General features: G+C 45.1%; 1 long non-coding RNA gene across 1 annotated transcript; it reads right to left on the reverse strand.

Annotated features, from left to right (window-relative positions):
* Positions 1–7,280: 7,280 nt before the first annotated feature.
* LOC144819777 (uncharacterized) lies at positions 7,281–14,642 on the reverse strand. The gene is made up of 3 exons (XR_013607560.1): positions 14,532–14,642; positions 11,893–12,055; positions 7,281–7,379 (listed from the first exon to the last, which is right to left on the reverse strand). It is a non-coding gene; the product is annotated as an uncharacterized LOC144819777 (long non-coding RNA).
* Between the last annotated feature and the right edge of the window lie 5,885 nt (positions 14,643–20,527).

The raw sequence follows: 20,527 nt of genomic DNA on the forward strand, positions 1-20,527 counted from the left end.
AAGGGTGGATCGAAGTTGATGGGTACCTGAAAGCAGAGGGGACAGAGTCTGGGTCACTAGCCAGTGACCAGGAAGGAACCAGGAAGGAACCAGGCGATGTCGGGCGCAATCAAGTTGATGTCGGGTGCCTTGTCTCCCCTGCCACGTGGACTCTGGGGCACCGAGGATGTCCTGGAGTGGATCACGAGCTGTCCCACAAAGACTCTCGCTGTCGGCGGTGTCGGCTTCCGGATCGGAGTCAACAAGCCTTGGCAAGGGCAACCCACGCAGGATTGGAAGAAGGCTTAATACTCGGACCAGCAAGGTCAGAGCGGGTGCTCCTTTTCAGGGGAGCGAGAACCAGTCTGGAGCAACCAGACCAGCTGTGTAAATTCTTAGTTTCGTCAGTTCTGGGGCCACTAGCCAACGGGCAAGCGACCGGACCAACGCATCAAGCCGAAAGATGCAAAAGGGCCCCACGCAGCACTCGTCGAGTGTGGAGGGGTGAGCTTCGGTGCACAAGCAGCTCGGGGCTGGGGATTCTCAAACTCCAATGCACAGCTTCGAGGGAGCCTCGGGTGCTGCACGGTCAGCGCTTTGTTGTTCCTCCGAGATGGCCGCTCCCACGCTTCAGGTTGCCTCCACGGGTCTCAGCTTTGCAGGGACTGTGGATCGGGCTGTTAGAAGGCAGGCTCGCTGGGTCTTGTCGATCTCTGTCACTCGAGTTCCGGCGGGAACTGCAACAAAGCAAACATCGAGGTGCTGGATGGTGCCTGTTTGCACAGGGTGGTCACTCCTTGACCACAAGGGAGATTCTTCAGTCTTCTACGTCGAGTAGGATGTCGAAGGGTCCAGAGTTTTGTTTCATAAGTTTCAGTCAGGATAATCTGATGTGCATTGGCACTGTTCCCACCTATATTCCAAATCTGGGGGCTGGATTACCTGCTAGGTCCCTCCTATGGGTGGGACCCAGGAAGGGGGTGGTTACACCCCTTTCCTTTGTCCAGTTTGCCGCCAAGACTGGGGCTGGAGTGCCCCAGAACCGGTTTGACTGGAATCTGCCCAGTGACACCTTGTGTGCCCCAGGCAGTGTCTAGTTTCTTTCAACCCTCCCTGCTACAATCCACTATCTCCTGTCTGGGGTGGTGTGACACCTCCCTGTGACAGGAGATCCTTTGATCAAGCCTCCTCTGTCGAGTTTCGGTCAGCAGCAGGAGGTCAGACCTGGTAGGTCTTGGATGCACCTATGCCCTGAGCACCTATAGTGCATGGTACAGGGGCTGACAAGGTGTCCAGTACCGAATTGGTTATGTACCTATAGTACATGTCTGTGAATTTAGAGAGAGAACAGCAGGCTGTGGGTCTGATTAGCAGGCCCACAGCCACATTAAGTCGAAAACCAGTGAAGCAAAAAGGAAAAATTGGGGTGACCATAGGATAGCAGACCCTACTCTCCTACACGCCACCTAAACCCCTTCAACCTCAGATGATACTGCAGGTTTCTAGTATATGGCCAGAGTATTGGTATGGGCCCTAGGGAAAGGAAGGAAATGCCCCCCCAGCTAATGCTTCAGTAATAAAATACAACAAAAGGATACAGCATATTCTAGCCAACGTCGCCCTAAGCACACAGATCATAATATCCCAGCATATGTTGTATCAAGCACATAGAAGCAGGAATCTGGCACAGTGCGGACCTCTTAAACTCATGTTAGACATCCTGCGCTATGGAGACAGCCTTCTAATAGCACCATTAAGGTGTTTCTAGTCACACCCTACAACCTCCTTGCTCAACACTACAAAACAAATTAGGAGCCTTTGCAGCAGCATGGACGCAGTTTAAATGGACTCTTTGTTCATTTTCCAGGTTGGCATTAATCATTTCGGACATAGGGCACAATGCTGTCTTGTACTAGACTGTCCCTTGACAGCACGCTGGGGAACGGTGCATTTTCTTACGTCTCAGTCATGGCACATCTTTAGCAACAGCCTTGGAACAGCCAAGACGCAGCACATTTTCTATTCAAGTAGTGTTACAAGAAGCTTGCCAGTCTCCTTTAAACATGCTATGGGCAGACAAAGGAGTAATAAACAAGCTTTTGCAATGCAATAGGTCTCGCATTTACCAGAGTTTAAGCTATTGGCATTGTAAATGATCATGTCTTTAATTTATGTTTTAAAAACGAAAACAAAAATAAAAGGCATTGTTATTTGCAATGTCAATAGCTCATACTTGCGTAAATACGAGACCTATTGCATTGCAAATGCTTGTTTCAAACGCGATAGACAAAGCATTCTGATAATTTGTAATGCTACATTAACGTCTAAACTCTGGGTCATAGCTACCACTGAAAAGATCTTGGAGAACTTTTCCTGGGAGATGTTGTTCAAAGCTCTATAGGTCTTCGTCCCCCCCCCCTCCCAGCAGACTGATTTTTAGAGTCAGTAATAGCAATCTGGAAGTTAATCAAATGAAGGCCTGTCCAGGTGAGGCGAAGAGGGTCTTCAATATTGGGGGTCCCCATTGGAGGTTTGGGAAAAACAAGTCCAGTGTGTACCTAGCTGTATGTGTGAGTCCCGCAATACACTGGTGGAGGTCCCGCTTCTCCAAGTTAATAAGGTTTGGGGAGGCTGAGTTTGCAACATAAACTCGGTCCTTTTAAAAGCTTCGTTGGAGACTTATTTTTCACTTTTAAAGTGCAGCACTTCTGAACCAGCAGCAGGAGCAGCCACAAAGTCTTTAGACAGCACTGCTGCAACTACTTAGGTTTGTGATCTGCTGTGAATACAGCCTCTGCATGTACTGCTCCTGTGGCAGTCTACGCCATACAGGGTATTTGATCTCCCCTGCTCCCCAATGCTCCTGCTATTCTTAACTTCCACCCTCGCCACCCTTCGATTTAGGCAGCACCATTCGGGATGTTGGTTTACTCTGGGATGTGAAGGAGCAGGATATCAGGAGTAGGTATGCACATCTGAAGACGGGTGTGTCTCTCTAAGTGGGTGTCTTTCCAAGTAGGTGAGCACATGTTGTGGGTGTGCAGATGTGTATCTGCAGAAATATGTGTGAGTGTGTGTGTAAGAGTGTGTCTCTGTTCAGGGCTATGTGTAAGGGGCGGCTGTTGACATTTGAAAGTGGTGGGCGTAAACTAATTTACATACTGCACCGTAGTGAGCGAGCGCAGCGAGCGACGCCGAACCCCATAAGGGGGGTTTGGGGGGTTCTCCCCCCACGAAAATTTTGAAAAAAGAGAAGAAAAATGGTGCATTTCCAAGAAAATTTGAGAAAGCAGGAAGTTTTTTTTTTTGTTTAGGAAATTTTTATTAAGCATTTGAAAAGTAATACAAAAGACATGTCATAAATAATTAGGAAAAAGTACATGTGAATATAGTATGAAATGACATAAATTAATCATAAAGAAGTGCATGGGAAGAAGGGGAAAAAGAAAAGTGAAAGAGATGATAAAGAAAGAGGGAAAGAAAAGAAAGAAAGAAGGAGAAGAATAAGAGGAAAGAGAAAAAAGAAAGAGAAGAGCAAGATTTACTACGTGGGATTAATAGCACGCAAGAAGGGAGGAGGGTTGGAAGAAAGGTATGAGGTGAAGGGAAGCCACAGTAAATCAGATTTAATTTTTAAGGGGACAGAGATGGAGGATGCAATAGATATTCTGTGTTCATCACAAATATAGTTCCACCAAGTGTGGACAGAAAGCTTAGAATTATCCTTCCAACACGATAAAATAACTTTAAATGCAAGAGCAATAAACAGGTCTAATAACTTAGCAGAAGAGGATACAATATCGATATCAGCAGATAAGGCACCTAAAAACACATTCAATAGGGATAATGGGGAAGAGCAAGAAAACATTGGCATGCAGATATTCCATATTGCAGTCCAAAATGATAAAACAGGGGAACAATCGTATAGTTGGTGTTTAAGAGTGCCCGGTTCCTTGGAGCATGACCAACATAATGGTGAGGAAACTTGAGAAAACTTATGGATACTAACTGGGATAATAACAACTCTATGATATATAAAGAATAAAGATTGCGTAATACGTGCAGCAACAGATACTTTAAAAAGTTTGGACCATAAACGATCCCACAATGCAACAGGTAGGGAGACATCAAGGTCAGTCTCCCAAACAGTCTCTACATTTGATTTAGGACGTTCTGAGACATTAGATAACAAAATTGAATAAACAAGAGCAGCTTTAGGTAGTTGAGTAGAAAATAAAGGATACAGTGGAGTGGTGGGGGTGAAAGAAGAAAAAGAATCAGGGGAGGAGAGGAAAGACAAGTGAGATTGAATGGAAGATGTTATAATGGATAATGGCATATTCAGTAATAAACGATGAAGGCAAATGAAATACATTTTGCAATACTGGAAAGGAAAGAAGGGATGAACCAACAAAAAACTGATGTAACAATATAGAATACCCTTTTCTTTCCAGTGTTTAAAGTAAAATGATTTGCCTTTGTATCTAAGGAATTTGCTGTACCACACCACAGAGGACAAGAAACACTGAAGAGGGGGTAGAGTAGAAGAAAAGACAGTTTGTAATAAGAATTGGGAATATTTCAAAATAGGATATTTTGATAAAAAAGAGCAATTTGACATGAAAACAATATGTTGGAATGAGAAATCTTCCAAAAGGGAACGTTCTAGGAGAACCCACTTAGGCACAGGGTTATCCATGAATTCATAAGCCAAGGAAAAGGACTGTTTAATTAAAAAGGCAGAGTGGTATGATTTAAAATCAGGAAATCGAACACCACCTTCATGTTTAGGTCGAATTAACTTGTGCAATGCAATTCGTGGGTGTTTGTTATTCCACAGAAATTTTATACAAAGAGAATTAATAGGATTTGGGAATTTTAAAAGGGAGCATGGAAACATGAGGGGTAATCATCATTTGACGGTATCCAATCTACCCCACCAGGATAAGAATAAGGGGGACCAAATTTGAAGAAGGGATTGAATTTTCTTAATTAGTTAATCAAAGGTTAATTTAAGGGTGTCTTTTAGGGAGGTAGAAAACCATATACCAAGGTATTTAATTTTGGAGGGACACCATGCAAAATCAGTATTATTAAACATGAAGTGGAAACAGAGTGGATTGAGGGGGAAGGACTTCCGTTTTAGATAGATTGAGTTTATAACCTGATATGGAAGAGTACAGACGAACTTCATTCAAAAAATGTGGAAGGGAGGATTCCGGATTGGACATATATATCAGGACATCATCTGCATAAGCGGACAGTTTAGTTTCAGTAGAGGAGAACTTAAGGCCAGTAATATTAGAGTTGGAACGAATACGTTCTAAGAACGGTTCAAGACATAAAATAAATAACAAGGGGGAAAGGGGACAGCCTTGTCTTGTGCCTCTAGTCAATGAAAAAAATCTAGAGAATTGGTTGTTAACAAAAATACTGGCACGAGGGGAAGAATATAGGAGTTTAACCAAGGAGATAAAAGACGGACCAAAACCAAACCATTTGAGGGTAAGAAACATGAATTGCCAATTAATACGATCAAAAGCTTTTTCGGCATCCAGGGATAGAGCCGCCAATGGGACTTTAACATTTTTAGCATGCGCAATGATATTGGAAAATAGGCGAGCATTATCAGCAGCAAGTCTACCCTTCACAAATCCAACTTGGTCTGTTTTAATTAAACGGGGAATAATAGAATCTAGACGCGAGGCAAGGATTTTAGCAAAGATTTTGCAATCATAATTAATTAAGGAGATAGGGCGATAATTTTTACATTGTGAGTGATCTTTATCAGGTTTGGGAATAATGACAATGAGAGCATCCAAAAAGGACCCAGAGGCTTTGGCATCAGAAATGAATGAATTAAATAATTGAAGGAGTTTAGGTACAAAAAAAGAATGGAAAGAGGAATAAAACTCAACAGGCAAACCATCAGGGCCAGGGGCTTTCGACTTTTTGAGAGAGTTAATGGCTGTAGTAACTTCCTGGAGAGTAATTTCCCGTTCCAAAAAAGCAAAGTCCATCGGAAGTGAAGGAGGAGCTGGAAGGCCCTCAAAAAATGACGTTAAGTCCGCTTCAGAGGGATGTGTATCATCAGAGTATAAGGCTTGGTAATAATTGTGGAATACTTCGGCAATGTCTTCGTCGGAAGTAACTAATTTATTAAGAGATTCATTAAGGATAGGACCAACAGTTTTACGCTCGGAATTTATTTTTAAATAATTTGCTAACATTTTCCCTGCTTTATTCTGACCACCATGCAATTTAGATTTAACTTTGAGAAGGGTGTGACAAGCTTCATTGGTGATAATTTTGTTAAGGTCTGTTTTGGCGAGGATTAACTCTTGAAGAGCAGAGGAGGACTTAGAGGAAAAATAGGAATGCTCAAGGCTTTTAATCCGTTTAAGCTGGTCCTCGTACTTTTGTCTATTAAGCTTTTTTTTTTTTAGAAACATAGGATATATTAAAAGCTCTAAAGGAAGCCTTAAAAGCATCCCAAGTAACGGGAATGGAGTTGTCCGAGGGATCATTAAAGGTGAAAAACTCATTAAAAAATTACGCACAATCTTTCATAAAAATGGCATCAGATAAAAGAAAAGAATTACATTTCCAACAACTAAATTTAGAGGAAATACGGGAGAGATCCAAGGTAGTGTACACAGGAGCATGGTCAGAAATAAAAATAGAACCAATAACAGACTTTTGAATGGAGGGCAAAAGAGACTTACTAACCATAATGTAATCAATTCTAGAGCGCGTGTGGTGAACATTAGAAAAAAAAGTATATTCTAGCAAATCAGGGTTGCACACTTTCCATGAATCGTATAAAGGACGAGAAGCAATGGCAGATTGAAAACTCTTATGGGACTTGCCGGGTTGAAATTTACTGGAGGATAGTCTATCTGAAAATGGATCTAACCAATGATTAAAATCACCAGCAATGATAAAATCGGGGCAATCTATGGACGAAATCAGAACTTTAATATCTTTCCAAAATTTTGGATCAGGACAAACTGCACCATATATATTAAGCAGTGCCATGGTCTTGTTTTGTATGACAACCTTAGCCATTGCCCAACGCCCTTGATCATCAGTTTGAGAAGAAACAATCTGAACATTTAAAGCTTTATGAAACAGTATAGCAACCCCTCCCTTTTTGTGAACAGCAGGTGAAAACACAACCTGGCCCACCCATTGCCTCTTGAGCTTAAGAGACTCAACATCAGAACAGTGCGTTTCCTGAAGAAAAACAACTTGTGAATGTAATTTAGACAAGTGAGACAATACCTTTTGACGCTTGACAGGATGACCAAGACCTCGCACGTTCCAAGAGACAAAGTTACACATGGTGGTAAGAAGGGAGGATGGGCGACAAATGGAGCAGGCAAATGGCAAGGAGATCACTAGAAAAGGGAAGACAAAAAATACAAAAGTAAGTGAAAAAGGGGACACCCAAAACGCTCACAGTACCAAGACCAAAGAAACCCATAGACAGAAGAAATGACAGTATGAAGAACAAAAATAGAAGTAGAGATCGCTGAGGAATAGAATAGCATGGAGACTGAGACAAGAAGCAGAGAAACCAAAAAGAAAGAGGGAAAAAGAGAAGAGAGAAAAAGGAAAAGTAGATGAGGACAGAAAGAGAAAGAATGAACAGATCAAGGCACAAAGGCCTGATCGGAAGAAAAAAGAGCAACCAAAACATTTGAGGTGAAAATACGCCAGAGAGAGAACACAACCCATGAGCTACCAAAGAAAAGGACATATATGGAAAGGAAAGACACAAGGATGTGAGAACAAAACCTCAAGAAGCAGATCAAGAATGAAGGAAAAGAGGAGGAGCCAAGATGGCGACTGGGTCGGACGTGTAGTCCCTCGGCTCCGAGGACCATCTCCTTCTTCGCGACTATCCTGCCGGTGATCCTGCGTTCAAAGGGCACATTGCGGTTGCTGTTATGCTCCGACGGCCCGTGGGGAAATCCTGAAGCTCGGACCTCCTTGCAACCTGGAGAAATGTTCGACTGCAGTCTGCGGCCCGCAGCGACCATGAGACCGGGGCCTCGAGTGGACACCGGAGCCGGCCGCGGAGCGAACAACATCGGGCGTCAGCAGCTGTCCTGCACCGGTCGGACCCTCTATGGAGGGTGCGGCCGAATTTGACCCGCCCGCTTCACTTGACTACAGGTACCGAGCTGATTGTGCCGGGTGCGTGTATTTGGAGTTCTTCTGCGGCTGCGGGAACCCTTCCTGTGGATTGCCGAGTGACTGCCTGTGTGCTGGCCCGCTGCCAGCGGGAGGTTCCCGACCTATCCGCCCTGCTGATTTCAAACGGGACGGCTGGTTTTGAGACACTGCCTGCGGCCGCTCCGGGGCCTTCTATCGCCTGCCCCGACCGGGTAATACATAATGGCGCATGGCCTTGGGGAGCTGGAGCCATGGTGTGGTCGCGGATGTGTGGCGCAGTGGGACACGAGTGGCGGGGAGCGTGGATGTGTTCAGGGCTACGGTGATTTATTGGCGGCTATCGTCTCCCTTCACCACGAACTGGTTTACTCTGCGCAAACCCTGATCATTAAGGTTGACGAACTATTGTTTGCGCAGGGGTGCTCTAAAATGGCGGACCTGCCGGACCACTGTGATATTTCTCGCCCCGCGCCTGTCTCATGCAAGATGGCGGCCTTGTGCACTGGTGGTGGCTGTGAGACTCCGGGATCCGAGACTGTCCTTGCAACGGACGATGTCTGCCTTGACCGAGGTACGACCCACGGATTGCGATCACGACGGGAATCTTTCCCCCACGTCTTCCCCCCTGATATCCGGGGTTCGCTCCAGAAGGGGCTGGACATCGAGACTTTTTCCTTTGGCTCGGATTCATTTGGTGCTTCGAGAGTTGTGTATTTCTGGCTCACCAAGGGAACGTTGTACTCCAGTGTTCTTGACTTGCCTGTGTGTTTGGAGCAAAGGGCCCCTTTTGGATTACAGTTTGCGCCCTTTTGGGTTCTTTCTGTTAGTGGGGGGGGGAGAGTGAAGATGGGACAGGGGTGAACGCTTCTTGTTGCTGTCTTATGGTTCTCCTTGTTGCAGACCGGAATGGGTGTGGGGGGTGTTGATTTCTTGGATACCGCAATGGGCCGACTCTGTGTCTTTTATATTGTATGCTAGTAATGCTGCTCTTCACCGGACTGTGCATCCTGAGTTAATATTGAACTATGGGAAAATAGATGCCGGGGGGCTGATGGTGGGCTCCTCTTCCGTTTCTCTTCTTTATTATAGCATTATATGATTCCTTTCTTTCTTTCTGCATCTGTATTTCGGGTACTCTTTTTTGGGCGACAGGCACACTGCTAGGGGGGGGGGTAGGCCGTAGCCTCTGCATGCGTGTAGGGTGGGGGGTTGGGGGGGGGACATCTTTTGTTCGTTTCAGTTTCTATGGGCCTTTTTTTTTCCTCTTCATTCTTATACCCTTCCTTTTTCTGTTTCTGCCTTGGGTCAGTAGGGTGGTTCTGTGGGAGGGGGGCGGCGACTGGCATGCAATATACTGTGTTATTGTTTATCCTGTTGTATCATCCCTATGCCGCTACTCAGATTATGTTTTTTGCTTGTTTGATCTCTTCTGATAGACATTGCCCTCACATGCCTTCGGTGGGCTGGTTGGCCTCTGATCCTTCTTAGTTCTTGTCTTTTGAACCGTATCTTTTAAAAACTTTAAAAACTAACCTTAACTTCTCCTGTATCTCGGTAGTGCGCAGATATTCAGTGTAACCCAGGCTGATTGCTATTTTGTATTGAGGTGCTACCGAGTAGCAGTTTAGCTTGCTACGTTGCTTAAATGTTGTCGTGGCCGGCCGGACGGTTGTGGGCCCGTATTTGTTTTGCTGAAACTGTGCAATAAAGGTTTTCAAAAAAAAAAAAGAAAAGAATGAAGGAAAAACAAAAGAGGTCAAAAAGACTAGAAGAGATACAGTGATAAGTAGAAAGGAGGAAAAACATTAGTTAGCAGTGTCCATATTGGAAGGAGAAACACCCAGAAGAAATGCATGGAGTTTTTGCGGATCATCGTAAGATCTGGTACGGCCATTATGCGTGATCTTGCAGAAACAAGGATGCAGGATTCCATATTGAATGTTCAGTTGTCGCATTAAAGGTCGAAGATTCAAGAATTCCTTGCGCCGAGCATTCGTAGCCGATGAAAGATCCCGTGAGATAAAGATGTTATGACCAGACCACTGGAGACGTCGCTTGATCCTGGCGGCCTTCAGGACAGACATTAACTCTGTGAACTCTAGGAACAGTAGAATGATGCCACGTGGTTTGGAGGAATTGGAATTAATGCGGCCAAGACGATGGGCCCTTTGGATATTAAGAGGACACGACGCTGGTTGAAGATCCAAGAGCTCCTGAAGAAATTTCCGTATAAAGGACACCATGTCGGAACCCTCTAAATTTTCCGGAACACCATAAACGCGCAGATTGTTCCTTTGGTTGCGGTTTTCCAAATTCTCGGTGTGAAGTTTGAGTTTGTGGATCTCCTGTTCCAATAGTGGAATTTTAGTTGAGACATCTTGAATATCGCTCACACGCTGTTCCAGATTCAAAACCTTGCCCTCCATGACAGCCCAGCGCTCTTCAATTTGCTGAAGTTTTGCATTAGTAGTGGACATAAAAGATTGGAGATCACGCACCTCTTCAAGAATGGAATCCAAGACAGGATTAGAAGAAGCCGCAATGGGAGAAGGCGGGTCATTCTTAGGCCTCTTAGGTTTGGTTCCAGTTTGTAACATTTTTGAAGAGATAGAGTTATTTGCCATGGTAATGGAAACCTGTCACTTAGGAAGCTGGTGGGCACTAACAGGAAACAGCAGGATCCAATGTAATTGTAATAACCGAACTGGCCTAGAGATGCTTAGATAGTAAGAGGGGCATATAAAGCGTGGTTATAATAAGGTGACAAAAAGGAGCAGCCAAAAAACGCACTAGCTTTGAAGGCGGATACCCTCACTGTATTGAGAACAGCAAAAAGAAAACTAACATACTGCGTTAAAAACCACAGCTCATAAAGGGAGCATCTGTTAAAGCCAGCACAGGTATAAGGAAATATATCGTAAAGGCAATGTCACTTTAAAAATTTTAGTGCCAGAAGAAGCAGGTAGAGGCAAACTGAAGACGAAACATAGCAAGTCCCAAAATGGCGGTCGTGGTCTCCTCACATAGGAAAAGATAAGCATGCCCAATGTGGAAGCAGGAAGCAAGAAGTCATGGGAGGCAAGGGTTGAGGACACAGCAAAAATAAGAGCAGGTAAGTTATCCCAAAAACAGGAGCATGGGGATAATCAAAAAGAAGCAGAGCACTTCACAGATAGAAATCCTAAAATGGCGGCCAGTTTACTCAGAGAAACTGCGTTGACAGCAGAAATCGAGAGGCACAATGCATGTGGCACAGGGGAACTGTGAAAGTCTGTTTCAAAAGATAGTACATGCCAAAGTATGCCTCCAAAGTAACCAGCATTAGGAAATGTGAAACGGGGCTGTAAAGCAGATGCAGGAAGAGAGTCACGGGATCGGCAAACAAAATGGCGGCCGTCCGAATTGTGGAGAGATCATAAATTACCGGGACGAATATCCGCCGTTTCTCTGCCAGAAGACACTGCACGGCTGCCTGCTCATGTTCTGCCCACCTTCCGACGTCACTGAAGCCCAAAAAAAACATTCAAAAAACGTCAGGAAGCGTCCTCACGGCATCCGCGGTTTCGTCCTGAGCGGAGCTCACGGGAAGACCGTCCTCTTCAGATGGCGTGCAAGCCACGCCCCCACAAGGATTCTCAGAAAGCAGGAAGGTTAATAAAGCAATTGTGAAAGTGCAGTTATTACATTAATAGATGCATAACATAGGTAGCTGCTTATTCAGTATAACCACACCTGAGGGCCTTGAGAGTGACCACATACATAGCCCTAACACTGGTGTTTTCTGGGTAGTAGCCGGGGTGAAAGAGTAGCAAAGGAGGTTGGGGTCCTCTTGTTGTTTGCCGAAAAATAGCCCCAAAATGCGGTAATGTTTCAGGTTGTCAGGCTGTACCAGGTGCTGAAAATGAAAAGATAACAATTTATTTTTGAAACACTAGGGTAATCCAACAAAGACTGTGGGGAAAGAAACATAACGCTCCAATTTTTTCCTTGCATTTTGCATGCAGCTCTTAGATGACCATTATTAGCTTACAGTTGTATGTTAGGATTTTATCTTACAAACTGCAAGTAACAAAAGGATCTCTCTGACAAAAGCAGTGACTCACTGACCTATTTACATCATATGCACATGTTGTGATCTGCATCAGGTACAAGATAAGATTTAAAGGCCTGTTTACAGAGAGGCAGGACTCGGAAGGATCCAGTAAACAAGGAATGCTCACGAGAGAGATGTACTCAAGCTGGACAGCCCAACGCAACTAAAACCAGATCATAGAAAGCAGGCAACTGTGAGTTACAAACTACAAAGACAATGGTAAGCAATAGGTGAAATGTATTCACAGAGAAGCTTTCAGAATTTCCCCACGATGTCGTGAGCAAACCAAATAGCTGCACCGTCTGGTAGGCTTCGACCTAAAAATGTGGCTCTGTGGAATAAAATGTTTGCCTAAGATCACAAAGTTTGGATAAGCAGGGAAGCCGGTATTGCACGTTATCTGATGTTATGTTTTGAGATTTGGCCACCCACCAGATGTGTCTCTCTCTCTCTCTCTCTCTCTCTCTCTCTCTCTCTCCCTCTCTCTCCCTCTCTCTCTCTCTCTCTCTCTCTCTCTGTCTCTCTTGCCCCCTCTCTCGCCCTCTCCCTCACACTCACCCTCTCCCTCGCTCTCTTTCTCCAAAAGTCACTGTTTCTGTTTGTCTTTTTTTCTTGATGCAGGATGTTATTAAGCTTGTTACTTATTATGACGAGTCCACTGTTAAAGCATTAGTCACTCTTAACCTGTTTGATCAGTCTTTTAAGGAACACATATATACATACACACTTTTCAATCCACATGCTACTCTTTCTGTGTTTTAAGGGCAGTAAATATGTCAGAAAAGCCCTCATTGGTGCACAGGAGCCCCACAGAGTGCCAGACACCTTCAGTCTCCTAAATGTAAAACACTGCATTGAGGCACTAACTGTCTTTCAGATGATAAAATAGATGATGAGTGGAGCAACAACCATTTTATTTAGCTACTATCATTCAGGTGATAGTTGGAGATTAAAAATGCCTGCAGACCCTTATCCTATCATGTTGAACAGAACACATATTTGCAGGCTTTTGGGTGAAGTTAACTAAACCAGCCTGAATGCCCACCTCATTATGATGGTCACACAAAATAATAATATAACTCCAAAAAAGAAATTAATCAATGTACGCCATAGAACTACTTAAACCCCGCTCAATCACCCCTCATTCATCTTGGCGTTATTGCCTGTTATTTGCCTCTGAAAAGTCCCGGCCCACCCTCAGTACCTCTCCAAGCATCACCAATGACTGAATTGCACAATGTGAAAACAAAAACATTGGGATCAATCCTGGGTTCTCAGCTTGACTAAATTATGTGACTTTAGGCAAATATATTATGTATTTATGTATTTATTTTTCTTCTCACATATCAGCTCACCTTTCAATACGTGATTTCTAGACAATACACAAACCTTTGTGTTTGATTTAATAGACTATCATCATGGTGCTCCATCTATAATAATCTAGGCCATATATGGAGTGTGCTTGACAAATGACTTTCCTCTTAATTCATCAATGCCTTGTGGCGGGCAGAGATGTTTGGAAGTTTATGTTGAAAATCTGTCACGTAATACATAGCTCTCAATTCAGTGCCACCATCTGATGCTTTAAGGCTAAACGCTTCCACGTTTTCAAGAAATGCATGTTCTTTTTTTAAAGTTTTGTTTAGCCTTCATGATATTTTTACGTGATCTTTTTTGTAAAATGTATGGTTCCTATTGTTTTCATGGCTCGGCTCGTGCACGGACCCTTAGAGTCAAGCCTGATCCTTAACTCCGTTCTCCCTGTAACATTTTGCCTCGCCCACGTCTAGGCCTTGGAGTGATCTTAAAGTCTTGAGTGGTCTCACTGTACTTGAGGCAGGTAATCTGCTGTCTCTATGCACGTGGGGCCAATGGTTTGCAGTGCCTGTCAGTCTAGTCTAGTGTCTGATATCTCTGCACACGTCACACGGATTCTGCACTGTCACAAAATATGCTGCTTTTGTGCAGGCAGTACTTGTGCTGTCACTGTCTGCACGTGCTCTTTAAATTCCGACTGTCTTACTGCTAGCATAATAAACTCGAGCTTTCTCCTAAAGCCGATAACATAAGCGCCATTTGCTCGGATTAACAATAAAACCGTGTACTTACAATAGTACGCGCTGTGTCCCTACATGCAGTTACTGTACATAAATCGCATTATGCAAAAACAGTGGTTTAGAGAGGCAGCGCATTTCGAGATAGTGCTCTGCTTCTTATCATCCGGCCAGTAAATAATCATGCGACATAGCAGAGTTCTCTTTTGCGTTTATTTGCTTACATCCGTTTTCAGCTACAGAAAGCCGAGCTACTCAACACACAACATTCCTCGCTGCGGCACAGGTTCGAATGCCAGCGCCGTCGGCTCCGCTTTTCAACATTTTCAGATCGTTATAACGGGTGCCATTTAGTTGAGATATTTATGACTGTCATTATGCGCCTGGAGCAGTGTTGCCCACCGTAGGCGCTACATTTAAATGCGCAGTAGGAATCCTAGCTAGGGCAAGTCGGACTTCGCTTTGTCGCGTCTTACTCATAATTAATTATAAGGATTAGAAGCCCAGAGGTGTGGCGTGAAGCGCTATTTTAGGACAGGATATTATGTGGCGAAGGGACAAGGGAGCAGGGTCTCCTGGGTCTGCCGCAGAGACATGACTAACTTGAATGTTGTGTAGGAGGCACTATAAGCCTAGCTGTCGTTTATAAACTCTGCCGTTTAATTAGCAGTGGTGGTGGAAAATATTTAGTTTTGATTGCAGTACCCGACTCAGAGTCCCTCTCACTTGTTGATGTCTCTCTATTTGTGTAGTTGTGTACTCTGATCTTTGCCACCATGTGCGGTTGTGAATTCTTAACCACCCATACTCATGAACGTTGCTTAAAGGCAAGCGCTCTTTGCAAGTCACCTTCGTTTCTTGCCGCTGCGCACTCACTAAGAAGCGCCAGGATAAATAATATGTGTGTGCGCGTCGACAGACAATACAAAAATCTGCCGCAGAAATTAATTAAAACTGAAACATATGAATGCAGCACCACGCACCCACCTACTGCGTCTCAGACAGTCATGTGTTTTAAATTAATGTGGACCGGTGTGTGGTCGTGTGGACCGTAGGACGTCTGCTGGGTGGCTGCTGGACTCAGGCTGCTGGCTCACTCGACAACGACGACACTAAAAGTTCTGTTACAAACAGAATAGAAACAGAAAGAACTTACATGAACGTCACGGCGCGCGCGTCCCGAATGGCCAATCACTGTATGGCTTCATGCTGAAGTCACACAGTGATTGGCCATGATAATATCAGCTGTGCTGAGCACTGTCTGGACTCTGCCCCCACCCACGCGCGGCATCCAATAATGGATGTTGCGCGGTGGACCAGCCAATCCTGGCCCTGCATGCAGCACCAGGATTGGCTAGGGGGGCAAACTGAGTACTCGCCCGGGCGGCCTTTCTAAAACCCGGGGCCCGGCTGAAGCAGGACCCCTCTCTCTCGCTAGGCTGAACTGACGTGCATCGGCGCATGCTCGGGCAAGTCACAGCCTAGAAAACCTCATGCGCACAGTGGAGTGCTGCTGGCCTGCTGCAGACTGTCTGTCACTCAGCAGACCAGCAGCCCCGCCCACACCCCCTGCGCACTCCGGATCGGCTGTCCCCAGGTCCCGCTCTGCACTGTGGTGCTTGAATGTTTATAAATATAAATAGCTGCTTGCAAGTTGCCACGGTGCGTCCAGGCTTAGTGGGGCTACGCCCCTACGCCCCAATGGACGCACCGCGGCTGCTATGTGTGTGTCTACGTAGGGGTGTATGTATCTCGGCAGGAGTGTTTGTTATTGAAGGGTTGTATTTGTATAGGTGCTGGATTTTATTGTACTGGGGTGTTTGTGTCTGTGTACGTTTGGGTATGTGTGTTTGCAGAATATTCTGCAGAGTATGTGTGTCTGTGCTGGGAATGTAAGAACTTTCATGTTTTCAGTTCCATGCATGAGGATATCATCCAGTCCAGGTTTTTTCATTGCATGCTGGGATTTGTGTTATAGTTGTGTAGCCTATTCTAAAACTAGGACTGCAGGTCTCCGAATTAAAAGAAAATAAAGGAGCTGGATGCGATACTCATACGTGGAATTAGGAAGCTTGAGAGCTTTGAGCTTTGGGGGGGGTTCTGCGCTGGAATGTATATGTGTGTGTTTGCTGCTGTTGTATGTGCAGGTGGAGTCTGTCTGCTGGGGCTATGTCTGTGCAGGGTAGTTTTATGCGTGCACGCTGGATGCGTATGTTTTGGAGTGGGTACTTCTCCTATAGGTAGAGGGTGTCTTGAGGACCGTAAACGTCATTGGACAAAGTGTGCGTATCTTTATCTATACAGGTTGCGTCTCTTTACAGCACTGGGTAATTCTCTCAGAGATATTTACTAGCGCCATTTCAAATGGGGCTGACAACAATTCTACTCCACCTGTCCTAGATTAGCAACATTTCCATGCATCTAGACATGGAAGGAAATGTAGGAGGGGAAGAGGAACAGTGATAGAATGGTAAGAATACGAGTAAACCAAGGTTGGGACTGTGAAAAAGAACAAGAATTTGCAATGCAATAGGTCTCGCATTAGGAAAGTTTGAGCTATTGGTATTGTAAATGACAATTTTTTTATTTATGTTTTGTTTTTGAAAATAGCGAAATTAAAAGCTTTGTCATTTACAATGTCAATAGTTATAACTTTCGTATATGTGACACCTATAGCATTTGTAATGCAATATGTGTTGTATTTACGTGACTTACATGTATTGATATTACAATGGCTTTCAATTTTTTTTTCAATAATTAATACTTAAATAAAAGTTATTGTAATTTATAATGGCAATAGCTTAAAGTTTTGTAAATAACTTTTGTGAAGATTATGTTCAGTGTATTTTATTGTGACGAAAATCCAAGAACAGAAGTGAAATATTAACATATTTTTGTTACATTTGTAATAAAGCTTGAAACATTGAGAGAACATATTTGAACCAGGTGTTGTTGAATGGTTGCACAGATTGATGCTGTGGTGGCGCTGAGTGATGTTGTGATGGTGAACGAGTGATGCTGTGGCGTTCAGTGAAGCTGTGGTAGTGCATAGTGATGTTGTGGTGCCCCTGAGTGATGCTGTGGTGGTGCTGAGTGATGCTGTATGCTATGCTATGTTTTGTTTTGCTCTCCTATGTTTTGTTTTGTTATGCTATGCTATGTTTTGCTATCCTATGCTTGATTTGTTATGCTATGCTGTGTGTTATGCTATGTTTTGTTATGCTATGCTATTTTTGCTATGCTATGCTTTGTTATGCTATGGTATGTTTTGTTATGCAATGCTATGTTTTGTTGTGTTTTATTATGCTATCTTTTGCTATGCTATTATATGTTTTGTTTTGCTATGCTATGTTTTGTTAAGCTATGATATGTTTTGTTGTGTTTTGCTATGTTTTGTTATGCTATGTGTTGTTGTTTTGTTATGCTGTTTTGTTATGTTATGCTATGTTTTGTTATGCTATGTTTTGTTTTGCTCTCCTATGCTTTGTTTTGTTATGCTATGCTATGTTTAGTTTTTCTATCCTATGCTTTGTTTTGTTATGCTATGCTATGTTTTGTTGTGTTCTGTTATGCTATGTTTTGTTGTATTTTGCTATGCTATGCTTTGTTATGCTATGCTATGTTTTGTTATGCTATGCTATGTTTTGTTGTGTTTTATTATGCCATGCTTTGTTTTGCTATGCTATGTTTTGTTATGCTATGCTATGCTTTGTTATGCTAAGCGTTTGTGGACTAGGGGTACGTGCGGACTGGAATAACAGGCGTGGAGGCCGGATGTATTGCGCTATTTTAGCTGTTTATTTTTATTGTTCCCAAGCACGGTAAACAAGGGGGTTTGCATGAAGGCGAGGCTGGATGGCTTGAAGTCCGTTCTCGTCCATCCGGGTGAGGAGGTCTTCGGGTTGGCTTCGGGTCTAAGGCCAGGATCCGGTGTCGCCTCGGAGGGGAAAGAGAGAGAAGAGGGCAGTTAGTCCTTTTCAGCTTGTGGACCGTCGGAGTACTGTCACCAACCACTGGGTTGTGAGGGGCGAAAGAGAACGTGAGGGTGAGGGCGAAAAGGGAGGCTTCAAGGAAGGGGTAGGCGAGAGAGAGGAGTGGAAAGAGCGTGCTGCGGTGAAGGGGGGGGAAGTGCAGGGGCTATAATACAACGGGCTAAGTGCAGTGAAACAACTACGTATATACAGTGCAGCAGTGTACTGTCCGTGAGGGGATCTATGTACAGCTAATATACAAATATCTACAGGGAAACACGGAGAAAAGGTAACTATGTACTCACGTGCCCCGCCGCAACTCTCCAGTGAGTTGCGGCCGCTCTCCAGCAACCTCCTGAGGACTCCACCAATCTTCGGTCCAGACGTCCTCCTCCTCTTCGCTTCCGCTCTTGCTCCTTCCGCTCTCGGTCTCAGGTTCTCCGCACGCTGTCTCCTGCCACGAGTCCGCCGCCTTGAACGCTCTCCTCTCTTCGTCGTCGGCTTTTCTTTGTGTCGGGCTGATGATGGGGACGGGACTTCCGGGGTCTCCGGGGTCACGGGAGTTCGCTTCCGGGTCATTGCGCGACCCCGCTGGTTGTTCCGTTTCCTGCAGGGAAAGAGAGAGAGGAGGAGTCCTGGTCGTCAGGGACGCGGGAGGGTCAGCGGTCATGGATTCCCCGCTCGGGCGCCGCCCTGTCGAGGTGAGAGGCGCTCCCCTTCCACATCCCCTTTCCCTAGCTGTCTTTCTTGTGGGGGTAGTAGGTGGGGGATATCGAGAAAGATAGTCCGCATTGCCCTGTTCTGCCCCTTTCCAGTGTAATGTTTTGAATCTGTAAGGTTGCAGGGATAGGAACCACCGAAGCACTCGGTCATTGAGGCCCCGGTTTCGTGCCATCCACTCCAATGGGGCGTGATCTGTATATAGAACAAACTCACGCCCCTCCAGATAATATCGAAGGCTTTCTACTGCCCATTTGATGGCCAGGGCCTCCTTCTCCACTACGGCATAATTCATTTCCCGAGGGAAGAGCTTTCTGCTGAGGTAGAGGATAGGCCTCTCCACCCCTGTCTGGTCTTTCTGGGATAGAACAGCTCCCAATCCCTGGTCTGAGGCATCAGTTTGCAGGATAAAGGGTTGTGTATAGTCGGGGCTAATCAGGACTGGCTCAGAAACCGGGGATCGCTTGAGTTCGCGAAAGGCTTGCAACATCTGGGGAGTGGGGTGTTGTAGCACTGCCTCTGTTTGTTTGCTTTTCTTCAGTAGGTCGTGTCAAGGGGACTGCGGTTTGGGAAAAGTTGGGGATAAACCTCCTATAGTACCCTAACAGCCCGAGGAAGGCACGGAGGTCTTTCTTGGTTTGTGGGAAGGGGATGGCCTGGATGGCCTTTATTTTGTTGTCCTGAGGTCTGATAACGCCCTCCCCAAGCAGATACCCCAGGTATTTTACAGATTGGGCAGCAAGAGTGGTTTTGGTGGGATTGATAGTAAAACCGTATTTCCCCAGGGATGTGACAACTTGTTTCAGGGGGGACAGGTGCTCTTGCCAGTCGCTACTATAAATGATGATGTCGTCCAGATAAGCTCCTGCGTATTGGGCATGTGGTTGTAGGACAATGTTCATGGCCCTCTGAAACGTCGCAGGGGCCCCATGAAGCCCGAAGGGCATTACTCTGAATTGGAACAGGCCATCCGGCGTGGAGAATGCCGTTTTCTTCTTGTCTTCCTTTTTTAGGGGAATCTGCCAGTATCCCTTGCAGAGATCCAAGGTGCTAATATATCTGGCTTTGCCTATACGTCCTATCATCTCGTCTACCCTTGGCAAAGGATAGGTATCGAAACTGGAGACTTTATTAACCTCTCGAAAGTCTATGCAAACTCTCGTGGAGCCATCGGGTTTGGGGACTAGGACTATGGGCGAGTTCCAGCTACTGATAGACGGTTCTACGATGCCCATTTGCAACACCTGCTTGGTCTCTTCCCTGATAACGTTTCGGCGGGCTTCAGGGACCCGGTAGGGCCGTTGTCTCACGGTTGTACCGGGTTCCGTGTGGATGGCATGCTCTATGACAGTTGTGTGACCTGGTAGGGAGGAAAAGACCGCCTGTATCGGTGAAAGGGTGTTTCTTAGGTCTTGTCTGTTACTTTCGGGCAGGTCAGGGTCCAGACAACACTCAAACGGTAGGGTTTCCCGGCACTGTATACCAGCTAGTACCGGCTGGGGCCCCTCCCACTTCTTCAGGAGGTTTAC

This window comes from Lissotriton helveticus, chromosome 2_1 (assembly GCF_964261635.1).
Source record: "Lissotriton helveticus chromosome 2_1, aLisHel1.1, whole genome shotgun sequence".
Lineage (NCBI taxonomy): Eukaryota > Metazoa > Chordata > Amphibia > Caudata > Salamandridae > Lissotriton > Lissotriton helveticus.